The sequence below is a fragment of the Mauremys reevesii genome, linkage group 1 (genome assembly GCF_016161935.1).
Source record: "Mauremys reevesii isolate NIE-2019 linkage group 1, ASM1616193v1, whole genome shotgun sequence".
Lineage (NCBI taxonomy): Eukaryota > Metazoa > Chordata > Testudines > Geoemydidae > Mauremys > Mauremys reevesii.
Genome location: NC_052623.1, coordinates 5,459,561 through 5,470,361, shown reverse-complemented (window position 1 = coordinate 5,470,361; position 10,801 = coordinate 5,459,561). Strand labels below are relative to the sequence as shown.

The following is a 10,801-nucleotide window of genomic DNA, read 5'->3' as shown; positions in this document are numbered from 1 at the left end:
TGCAGCAGTTCTCTCATACAGGCAAGAGGGAACGCAGGCTGTGGAGGGAAAGAGACAAGCAGGAAAGAAAAGAAAATGAGGCATAAACGAGGGATGAAAGGCAGAGAGGTGGATGAAAGTTTTGGAGCAGCAAACCAACATGCTGCAGCCCCTTGTAACCCTCCGCACTGAGCAGATGTGTGTCTGCCAGCCCCTTCAGCACATTCCGAGCTCTGTCCCATGCCCTCCCCAGACTCCACCCGCACATCCGTTTCCGATTTCTGGGACTTCACACTTTCTCCTGCACTCCACCCCCACAGACAGCTTTTCAAACGACAGCTGGACTTACAGTCAGCTCTAAAAGTCAGCCCTCCTCCGGTACGTGTCTCCCCTGCACCCAGGAATGTTCCTGTCTCTCTCTGAGTGTGCATGTTGTTGTGGGCTTTTTTGCAATAAAAACAAAGTGCTTTGAATAATCAGCTCTCTTTATTTGTTTCCATACGAGTTGACAGCAGATGGCAGCAGGAAACAAACAAGCAGTTTTATCATTTCCTTACATTGAATCTCGGGTCTGAACAATCACAGCTGCGTCCTACCCAGCCAAAACGTCATTATGCATTGCAATCCCAAGCACAGCAACAAATATTACTGCTTCTCATCTTCAAAATGCTGCCTCCAAGCCTCCCAAATTGCGCCCCCCCCAGTGTTTCCCTCTAATAGCCTTGGTATCTGGCTGCTCAAAATCAGCAGCAAAGTGTTCTGCCTCAATAGTCCACTCCTGGGCTAACTTTTTGCCCTTTACTTCACACGATTTGAGGACTTCAATAACTCAGACATAGGTTAGGGGTTTGTTACAGGAGGGTGTGGGTGAGATTCTGTGGCCTGTGTTGTGCAGGAGGTCAGACTAGATGATCATAATGGTCCCTTCTGACCTTAAAGTCTATGAATCTATGAATCTATAAAATATTATGTGATGTGCAACACATGGCTATGACCATGAAAATACTATCCACACTGAGGTCTAATCTCCCCTGAAGGCATCACCAGCCTGCCTCTAATATGACAAAGGACCATTCCATGGTCATCCTGGCCATAATCAGCCTATTGCTGAAATGCTCCTTGCTGTGGTCCAGGTTTCCCATATACAGCTTCATGATCCATGGCATTAAGTGGTACGTCAGGCCTCCAAGATCACAACTGGTATTTCAACATCCCATATGGGGATCTTCTGGTCTGGGAAGAAAGTCCCCACTTCTAGCTTTTTGTTAGGGCTGGTGTGCCTGAAGATTAGTGCATTGTACACTTTTCTGGACCCCCCCTCCCCCATAGAAATCAGTGAACACTTGTGGTGATCCACGAGCACTTGGAACACCATGGAGAAGAACCCCTTCCGATGGATGTGCTCCATCACAAGGTGGTCTGGTGCCAAAATTGGAATGTGCATGCCATCTATCGCCTGTCCACAGTTTCTGTAAAGCAATCCACAATTTCATGCATTTTGCCACAAGTCAAAGTTCTTTGTAGTAGGATGTGATTAATGTCCCCACACACTTGCCTTAACACAGCCCAGTGGTTGATTTTCCATCTCCAAACTGATATGTGACTGGCTGGTAGCAGCCCGGAGTTGTCAGCTTCCACACTGCAATTGCTATGTGCTTCATCACCAAGAGGGCAGCTGTCATAGAAATGCAGAGCTGAAAGGGACCTTGAAAGGTCATCAAGTCCAGTCTGCTGCCTTCACAGCTGGATCAAGTATTGTCCCTCACAGATTATTTTGCCCCACATCCCTAAATGGCCCCTTCAAGGATTGAACTCACAACCTTGGGTTTAGTAGGCCACTGCTCAAGCCACTAAGCTATCCCTCCCCTGTGTTTTGATTTCCTTGTGCCACAAGCCTGATGTGAGCTCAGTACACAGTTCCAGGAAGGTGGCTTTCTGCATCCTAAAATTCCGAAGCCACTGCTCATCATCCCAGACCTGCATAATGATGTGATCCCACCACTGAGTACTAGTTTCCCCAGCAGAAAAGCAACATTCCACCGTGTTCAGCTCTTCTGTGAATAGCAAAAGCTATCTAACACTGCTGCTATCCATATCAGGAAGCATGTCAGGAAACTGTGACTCCTATTGCCTTTGCAACTTCAAGACTGGTTCCACTGCCATTTATGATGTGCTACTGACAGCTAGCAGAGCAGTGGAGAGCAGCACAGGATCCATTCCTGCAGATAGAGATGGTAAGCTGAGTTGAAATGGAGACAGAAAAATCAAACTTTTGGCGAAAAAACTCTGCCAGTGTAAATATAGCTTTTATGCAATGAAAGCCAGGCTAGAGAGTCCATGCTGTAGGAAGTTCCCCTGGTTGCTCAAAATCTGAGAGTGGGAAAAAAACCCCAAAGATTTGTCAAGACATGTGACAGGGAAAAACATCAGAAAGAGAACACAACTCAGGGGAAAGACCTGGGAGTCATTCATAGCAGCTCCCCAGAAACACCTGATTAGTCACAGCAGTGGTCAAAACAAAGATAATGTTTGGATGCCTAAGGAAGGGGATGGAGAATAAGCTTCTCTGGAGATGCGCTCAGTTGTGGACACCCAGTCTCTATAAAGGATACAGCCAATAGAAAGGGGATTTCTGAGTCAGGCTCTGAGAATGGTAGAGACTACCCTATATGGACAGATAGAAAAGTCCGGGCCTGTTCAGTTTAGAGATGAGACAAAAATGGGGGCATATGATAGAGGAGAACAAAATAAAGAATGGAACTGATTACATCCAAATGGACAAACAGAGAACAGTTCCCAACCAGTAATATCTATAGATACTTAGGGCTTCAAAGATGCTAATTTGCCAAAGCTGGGGGAAATTATTAGCAAAATGGATTGGGAGGATAAATTTAGACAGAGAAATGGGAATGAAAATTGGGAGTTCTTTAAGAAGAGTTTATTAGATAGATAGAAAACCACGATTTTACAGTCAAGAAAGTGAACAACTTTGGTTAAAAACCTGGGCCAGTGGCAAAGTGAAGGGAGCAGTTGTGGTGGCGGAGGGTGGGGGGAAGCAATATATAACAAATGGGAAAAAGGGAAAAGCAATACAAATCGGAAGTTATGAAAATTGCAAGGAGACGTTGAAGACATGAGGGAAAAATCCCTGCTTGGCAGGACTAAGGATCATAAAACGAAGGTTATTAAGTATATTAACAACAAAAGAAATCCTAGAAAGAGTTTAGGCCAATTACTAGAGGTAGCAAGGCAACTTTTTAATGTTGCAGAAAAGGAAAATGTGTGCAAGAAATACTTTTGTTCTGCATTTGGAAAGAAGCAGTATGAGGTACTCATATCACAAGCGGTGATGAAATACTTTCCAGTCCATTAGCTGTCAAGAAGGATGTTAAACAGCATCTACAGTAAAAGTTTAGAGTTACAAACACCAGAGTTACTAATTGACCAATCAACCACACACCTCATTTGGAACCAGAAGTATGCAATCAGGCAGCAGCAAACCAAAAAAAAAAAAAAAAGAGAGGCAAATACAGGACAGTTCTGTGTTAAATGTAAACTATTAAAAAAAGGAAAATTAAAAAAAAAGATTTGACAAAGTTAGGAAAAGCTGGTATGAGATTAGTTAAAAGTCCAGGATTATTATTAATGCCACACAACAACAGGGTGTGTGGAAAACAAGTCTGTTCAAATAAATTGTATTTCATCCTTTCATGAGAGTACATTTCGTTGATCAAGAGACCTGCACAGATGCAATAGACTTTGATTTCGACATTTCTTACACCACCAGCAGGAGTTCTCCTGCCATCGTAGGTAAACCACCTCTCCGAGATGGTAACTAGATCAATAAAGAATTCTTCAGTAGACCCCATGCTGTCTACACCAGTGTTAGGTTGATATAGCTACATCTCTCAGGGGTGTCGATTTTTTTGTTATTCCAAAAGAACCAAATGCAATTTTCCGTTGCATTAGCAGAGGAAGAGCATGCGAGTCACGGGAGGTGATAGTACTGTTCTACTCAGCATTGGTTAGGCCTCAGCTGGAGTACGGTGTCCAGTTTGGATCTCCAATGTATAGGAAGGATGTAGAGAGACTGGAAAGGATCCAGAACTGAGAGACAAAGAGTTTCCAAGGGACGGAATACAAACCATAGAGCAAAGGCTGAAGGAAGTGGGTATGTTTAGCTTGGAAAGGAGGAGATTGAGGGGAGACATGCCAGCGGTCTTCAGATACTTGAATGGCTGCCATAAAAAAGATGGGAAAAAGTTTTTCTGTCTTACCGCAGATGGCAGGAGAAGAGACAATGGGTTCAAACTACAGCATGGGAGATTTAGGTTAAATCTCAGATAAACTGCCAAACTCTAAGAACAGGAGGACAATGGAGCAGATGCCTCGGGAGGTTGTGGAAGCTCCTTTGGTGGAGGTTTTCAAAAGGAGACTAAATAGCCATCTCCATGGGATGGTTTAGACACAACAAACCCTGCATCTTGGCAGGGGGGTAGACTAGATGACCCCTGCGATCCCTTCTCACCCTGTGGCTCCTTGAGTCCTTGATATAAAATCCTAGTGCAGACCAGGGCTCAGTCACACAGAAGATATGGATCTCAGTTCACAGGTAACTACATAAAATTTAATGGCCTGTGTTATACAGGAGGTCAGGCTGGATGATCAAATGGTCCTTTCTGGCCTTATACCCTTTGAATCTAGTGATAAAGAAAGTAGATTTGGCATTTATATTCACTGTGTTTCATAACACATGAAAATGGAAACAGTCAATTACACTAAAAGTCTGAACATATAACACTGATAAAAGAAAACTGTTTACATAATACATATTTGGCCTGTGGAACTCCTTGCCGCAGACAATGTTGGAGCAAAGAGCTTAGCTGAATGGGATTCACAAATGGATTGGCCATTGTAGGTGGTGCTGGTAGCACCATGGCTAGTTAAGGCTGTTTCACTCCTTCAATTAGAAGACCTGATTCTCACTTGCTTATAAGTTTACCAAACACTAACCATTTGGACTGAAATTTCCCACGCTGGGTGTCTGTTTCCGGATGAATTGCATTTTGGAAGCTTCAGGCATAACGGATCAGCCAATTTCTTGAATGGAGCTAGGAGAGACAATGTCTTGCCCATGTTGAAAAATTCTTATATTTATTCTAGTGAGGAGAACTAGCAGCTCCATGCTTTCCAGCAGATTATAGTCAGGTAACAGTCCCCACCCCCTATCCCCCCATTAACAGCCAGAACCCTACATTGCAAGAGGAGGAGATCACAGTGTCTGTGCATGAACACGCAGCTGGATCCCAAGGTCTTTACTCAGTTCCTACTCCAAGGGGAATTTTGATTCATTGAGGCCTAAGTAAACTTCCAGCTACAGCCTAAAAATTTGGCCTTGTATTGGACACCTACTAACACTTTTCATCCTGAAGGATCCATTGCGTCACTGAAATGCAGCCATTTTGGGCCTCAGGCCATCAGCGTGGGGGGGGGGAGTTTAGGGGGACACAGCAAGGAGGGACATTTTGGCCAGTGATACTGGAGCAAACTCATCCCCTATGGCAAGGGCCCTGGGATGTTTAATGGCTGTGCAGAGTGAAAAGGACCTTAGACCTATTCTCTATCCCATCACGTCCACATTGCAATGGGTTTGTCAAACAGCAAGAGATGGGTACCTGTGAAATTTTAGACGGAAGTGTCTTGCCTGGGAATCCCCCTCAGGTAGCCGTCTCCCACACTTGTCTCACCCAGTATCTGCAGCAACATCCCACACCAAGAGCTGACAGGGGTGTGCACTGTTTATAATATAGCTCTGTGCAATCCCAGTGGGGTTCACTCAGCCTTTAGGGGAGAAGCGTCATCTGGATGCAAACAGGCTGGAGACCAGAGACACTCTAGCCAATGTCTCTCTTTCCATGTCTGCGCTTCTGTGCTATTTATCCAGTTTCAGGAGTAAACAGTAATTAAGGGACCTTCCCAAAAGGAGATGAGAACTCTTGGGGTCTGTGCTGAGTCAGAGAGGAATTGGCTGCTCTGTGTATTTATGTATATTTGAAAATTATAGTTGATTAGGAAGAAAACTAGGGATAATGCCCAGGTCTCTGTAGGGTCTGATACCCTGCAAATGCCCAGGATGGATGGGTAGATAGTAGACAGATAGATCAGGAGACACATGACTTATGGGAGATAAGAACACTTTCTCAAGGCACACTGGGCTGTCACTAAGAGATCAAACTAAAGGCCAGGCTATGGATCAGGGCAGGATGGTGCAATTCTGGGGTGCAAGGGTGGGGAGCTGGGGGGAATTGGCTTGAGCCTCTCTAGTGTTACTTATGAGTGGCTGGCAGTTTATTCATGTAACTTAGCTGGGAATGCCCCTGCCTGTGGATGTCTGTGTAAGCGCAGTACCTGCCAGAGGTTTGTGGCTTGACTCAGCATCACATGAGAGAGGGACACCCCAGGTTGGCGGGACAGAGGGCTCAGCTGTCCCACAGTCCTGGTTGCACCCTGGGGATCCCATCACAGGGGGTCTGTTCTTGGGCTAGTCCCAGAAAACACAGGGACTCTCACAAGATCCCCTCTCTGGGCAAGTTGTTTGAATCCAAGTGGACTGGCTGGCGATGCCTGGAGGAAACAGCCACGTTCCTGGACGTCCACCTCTCACTTTTAAAGACCCCTTTCCTCCTTTCTTTGAACAAGGACCAGGCTCCCTGCAGCAAAACCTCTTTTTATCTGCTCTTCCCATCCTCCTGTGGCTCTAGTGTCCCAACTGCTTGCCTTGCGAGAACCCAGGCAATGCTCTCTCCTTAGGACTCTGGGACAGTAAAATTCTGTGCACAGGGCAGAGGACATAAAAGAACCCCCGAGACATCTCCATCTTGGCTTCAGTTCTCTGGGCTGGGTTTCCAACACAGAAGCTCTGAACAAAGACTGATGAACCCCAATCAGCTTGGGTAATTTCCAGAGAGACTCTGGCAAGGTAGCGGTTTATTCCATCACTGATGTGATCCTGATCCCTGAACACTGAAAAACCACTTGTATGTATCTGACCTATAAACCATCTATAGCTCTGGTACTTTTACTTTTCAATTGCTAAAGGATTGGCAGCAGAGTGATCATTGGGTAAATTCTGAGTTATATATTGGCCTGGATATGTGGCTGGTCTCTTGAGATTAGAATGACCATATAAGTGGTGAAATTGGTTTTCACTGGCCACTCATCATGGAGTCCAGCGTCCGAGTGGTGAGGCAAGGGCTGGGATGCCTCAGGAGACTGTATTAACCAGGGTGGTGAAACAGAAATTTACATTTGTTATGGGCTTGTTATAATCTAATGACAGAATAACCACCAGTCTGGGGTGAGTCTGTCCCATTTCTCAGCACTTTTTCCTGAATTTGGCATACACAGCAGTGTCCCACTTAAGCATGGAAACACACGGACACAGAGATTACTGTTGATAGGTGAGTCACAGACTATTGCTCACGACTCCCAGAAGATATCCCCATTTTACAGCTGGGAAAACTGAGGCAGCAGGCAAGGAAGTGTTTTGAGATGGGAACATAGCCCACAAGTCCCTAGCTGCCAATCCCTTGCTTAGTCTCTCTCAGACCTGGCTCATATGGTCTCCACAGCAGGACAGAGGCATGGAGCTCTCTCTCCATTGGTTGCTCTAGTGAGAGAATCTCCCTTGAGATCTGTGAGGCTGCTCCCACTTACAGCAGCTGAGAATTTGGCCCAAGACAATTAACTAGACATAAAGCATCAGCAGAAACCACTGAGCTGGGAGCAAAGAGTCCCAGCTCTGCCACGGATTCCCTGGGTGACCTTGGGCACAGCCTCTCCATGTATTAAATCGAGATTATTATGTATTATTCCTGGTGTGTTGCTATCAAAAGGTCCTAATCAGGGACTACAAGTCACAAGCTGCACTGATTTGGTTCCTTGCAGCACATCATTGATCTCAATGAGCCATGTAGCATTCCAGGCAGCATGTGGTCCCTGGTAAACAAGCAAAACGAGGCTGAAAACTGAGCTGTGCGGAAACCTGGTTTTGCGTCTGTAGTTTTTAGCTGTTTCTTTAATAAATTCCTCCTGTTTAAGAAGGACGGCAACTCCACTGATCACGACACACAAATAGCATCATTGCATCTAATACAGCCTAGTTTGTATTCCCGCTCTGCCACCGTCTCATTATGTGGTCATGGTTAAATCAGTTTATCGCTACGTGGCTCAACCCGTCCATGACATGGGGAGAATGCTGCCTGGCTAAAGAGCTTCTAGACGTAGTGATCAAAAGCTTCATGCAGAGCTTACTCAGTTAGACTCAGGTTCACCATTCAGCTTCAGCCCCTGGGCAATAGGTGCCCTGGAGTTCCAGATAAGGTGGCGTGTACGTGTGTAAATAGCCGGCTAATGGAAGATGTGCTGTTTATCTCCCTCCTTATGAACTACCGAAGCCACCCCGGCCTCTTCCGAGCATCCTGCCTTCCCAGCTAAGACAGGGGCTGTTCCTTCTGCCTTTCTCACCGCTGTTGTTCTCCTAGCTTCAAAGCTGATCCCTTGCCCTGTCCCCGAGGCCTGGCTCAGGGCAAAGGGGTCCCAGCCCATCCCCATTGGAGGCCCCCAGGGATTAGGAACAACAGGGAGATGAAACTAAAGAAATGAACCACACAAGGATCTCTGCCCTCAGGACTCCGTAGCTGAGCTTTAGGGCCCACAAGCTGTAGGATGCACAGTCTCACCCGCCTGTCTTACCACCCTGCTCCCAACCTCAGCTGCTTTTATACAGCTTCCTGGCTGCCCTCTCCACTTCCCATTGGCCTGTTGGCCCCAGCACTGTGTCCTCGCTGCACTCACTGAAGGGTCCTTGTCGGGCTGAAGCAGTTTCTGTCCCAGCCCCAGAGCAGAGAGAGCCCAGCTGGAGTGGTGGGGATGGAGGTGGAGTTGAACCAGGAGTGGATGGTGCTGGGGAGGGGAGGAGAGGAGCGAGCAACAGAGGTGGGGCCTTGGCGGAAGTGGTGGGACGGGGGAGGGGAGTTGTGAAAAGAGGTGGGGCAGAGGGCAGGGCCATGGGGGTATAAGCAGGGCAGGTCACAGGGCCTCAGGGGTCCAGTTACCAGCAATTAGAAAGGTGGGAACCCTATGAATTAATAAGTTGTACACAGCCTGATTCCTCAGTTTGTCACGGTGACACAGCACAGTAACGCCACGAAAGGATGAAATGCCACTTTGACTGTCCAGTCAGCGATTCAGGGAAGAGGGTCCAGCACCATAGAACCAGTCAGGTCTGCATGTAGGTCAATCTCAGAGTCAGATCCGGAAGAGAAACCATTTGGCCCTTTCATGAGTAAAGAGCCGGAGCAGCCTGCCCTGGATCTGTTTAGTCCTTAGCCCGTAGATTATGGGGTTTAGCACAGGGGGCATCAGGAGGTACACGTTGGCAATGAGAACATGGAAATGCAGGGGCACATTCTGGCCAAACCGGGATATGAGGGAGATGAAGAGACCTGGGATGTAAAAGGCTAAGATGACACAGAGGTGGGAGCTGCAGGTCCCAAAAGTCTTGAGCCGGGTGTCCTTTTTGGGGAGGCTGAAGATGGCCCTGAGGATTAGGATATAGGACACAGTGATAAAAATCACATCCAGGCCCATCACACAGAATAGCACAAAGAGCCCATAGTAACTACTGATGCGGGTGTCGTCGCAGGCCAGACTCACCATTGCTATATGTGCACAGTACGGCTGGGGGATGATGTTGGTTCTGCAATATGGTCATTGCCTTGCCAGGAACGGATAGGGAAGTGCAAGCATGCCACCACGTAGCAACATGGCAAGGCCAATCTTGGCCATGATGCGGTTTGTCAGGATGCTGGAATATCTCAGGGGATGGCAGATGGCCACATAGCGATCCAGAGCCAAGGCCACCAAGATCCCAGACTCCATCGCTGAGAAGCAGTGAATGAAGTACATCTGGGTGAGGCAGGCACTGAAATCAATCTCCCTGGAATTGAACCAGAAGATGCTCAGTGTTTTGGGAAGGATGGACGTAGACAGGACCAGGTCGGTGATGGCCAGCATGCAGAGGAAATAGTACATGGGCCCATGGAGGCTCGGCTCCATCTTCACAATGAACAGGATGGTGAAGTTCCCCAAGATGGCTATGGCGTACATGGTGCAGAAGGGGATGGAGATCCAGACATGGGCCGCCTCCAGGCCAGGAATGCCCAGCAGGATGAAAGTGGAGGGGTTGGTGAACTCGGTTGTGTTGGAATCAGACATGGAGTAGGGGAGAAGGTGTCCAACTCTGAAGCACAATGGTGTCTCCTGCATCTACCACATGTCCCCCTGACTTCCTGTATGTGCCCAGGCTCTAGGATGATGGTCACAGTACAAATGCCTGGATGGAGAGAAAAAGTTAATATGACACACTACATGCACAAATAGGGGCTGTTCCTATGGTTGTAAAAGATTGGTTGCCCTTCATACACTGGAAAATGCCAATTCCATGTGTTCTGGTGCTCAATGTTTCAGTAACTCCTATACATCATGGTCTGGGAAACCTTAATAGGCACCAGCAGGAAACACAGGTGTGGATACTGGTTATTCATCATTGTTCCTTAGACCTTGTTTACACTGCCAATTTTTTTCATCAAAAAACAACTTTGGAGAAGGTGACCAACTTTGGAGAAGGTGGCCATGGCAGCTCCACACAGCCAATGCTCTCCTGCTTGGGCCACTGTGGATCTGCTGGATCTTCTCAGTTTATGGGGAGAGGAGGCCGTGCAGTGCCAGCTGCACTCCAGCTCTCTGAATTTCCATAGCT

The 10,801-nt window shown here is 47.1% G+C and overlaps 1 pseudogene; it reads right to left on the bottom strand.

Annotated features, from left to right (window-relative positions):
* Positions 1-9,288: 9,288 nt before the first annotated feature.
* LOC120387309 lies at positions 9,289-10,257 on the bottom strand (annotated as a pseudogene).
* Between the last annotated feature and the right edge of the window lie 544 nt (positions 10,258-10,801).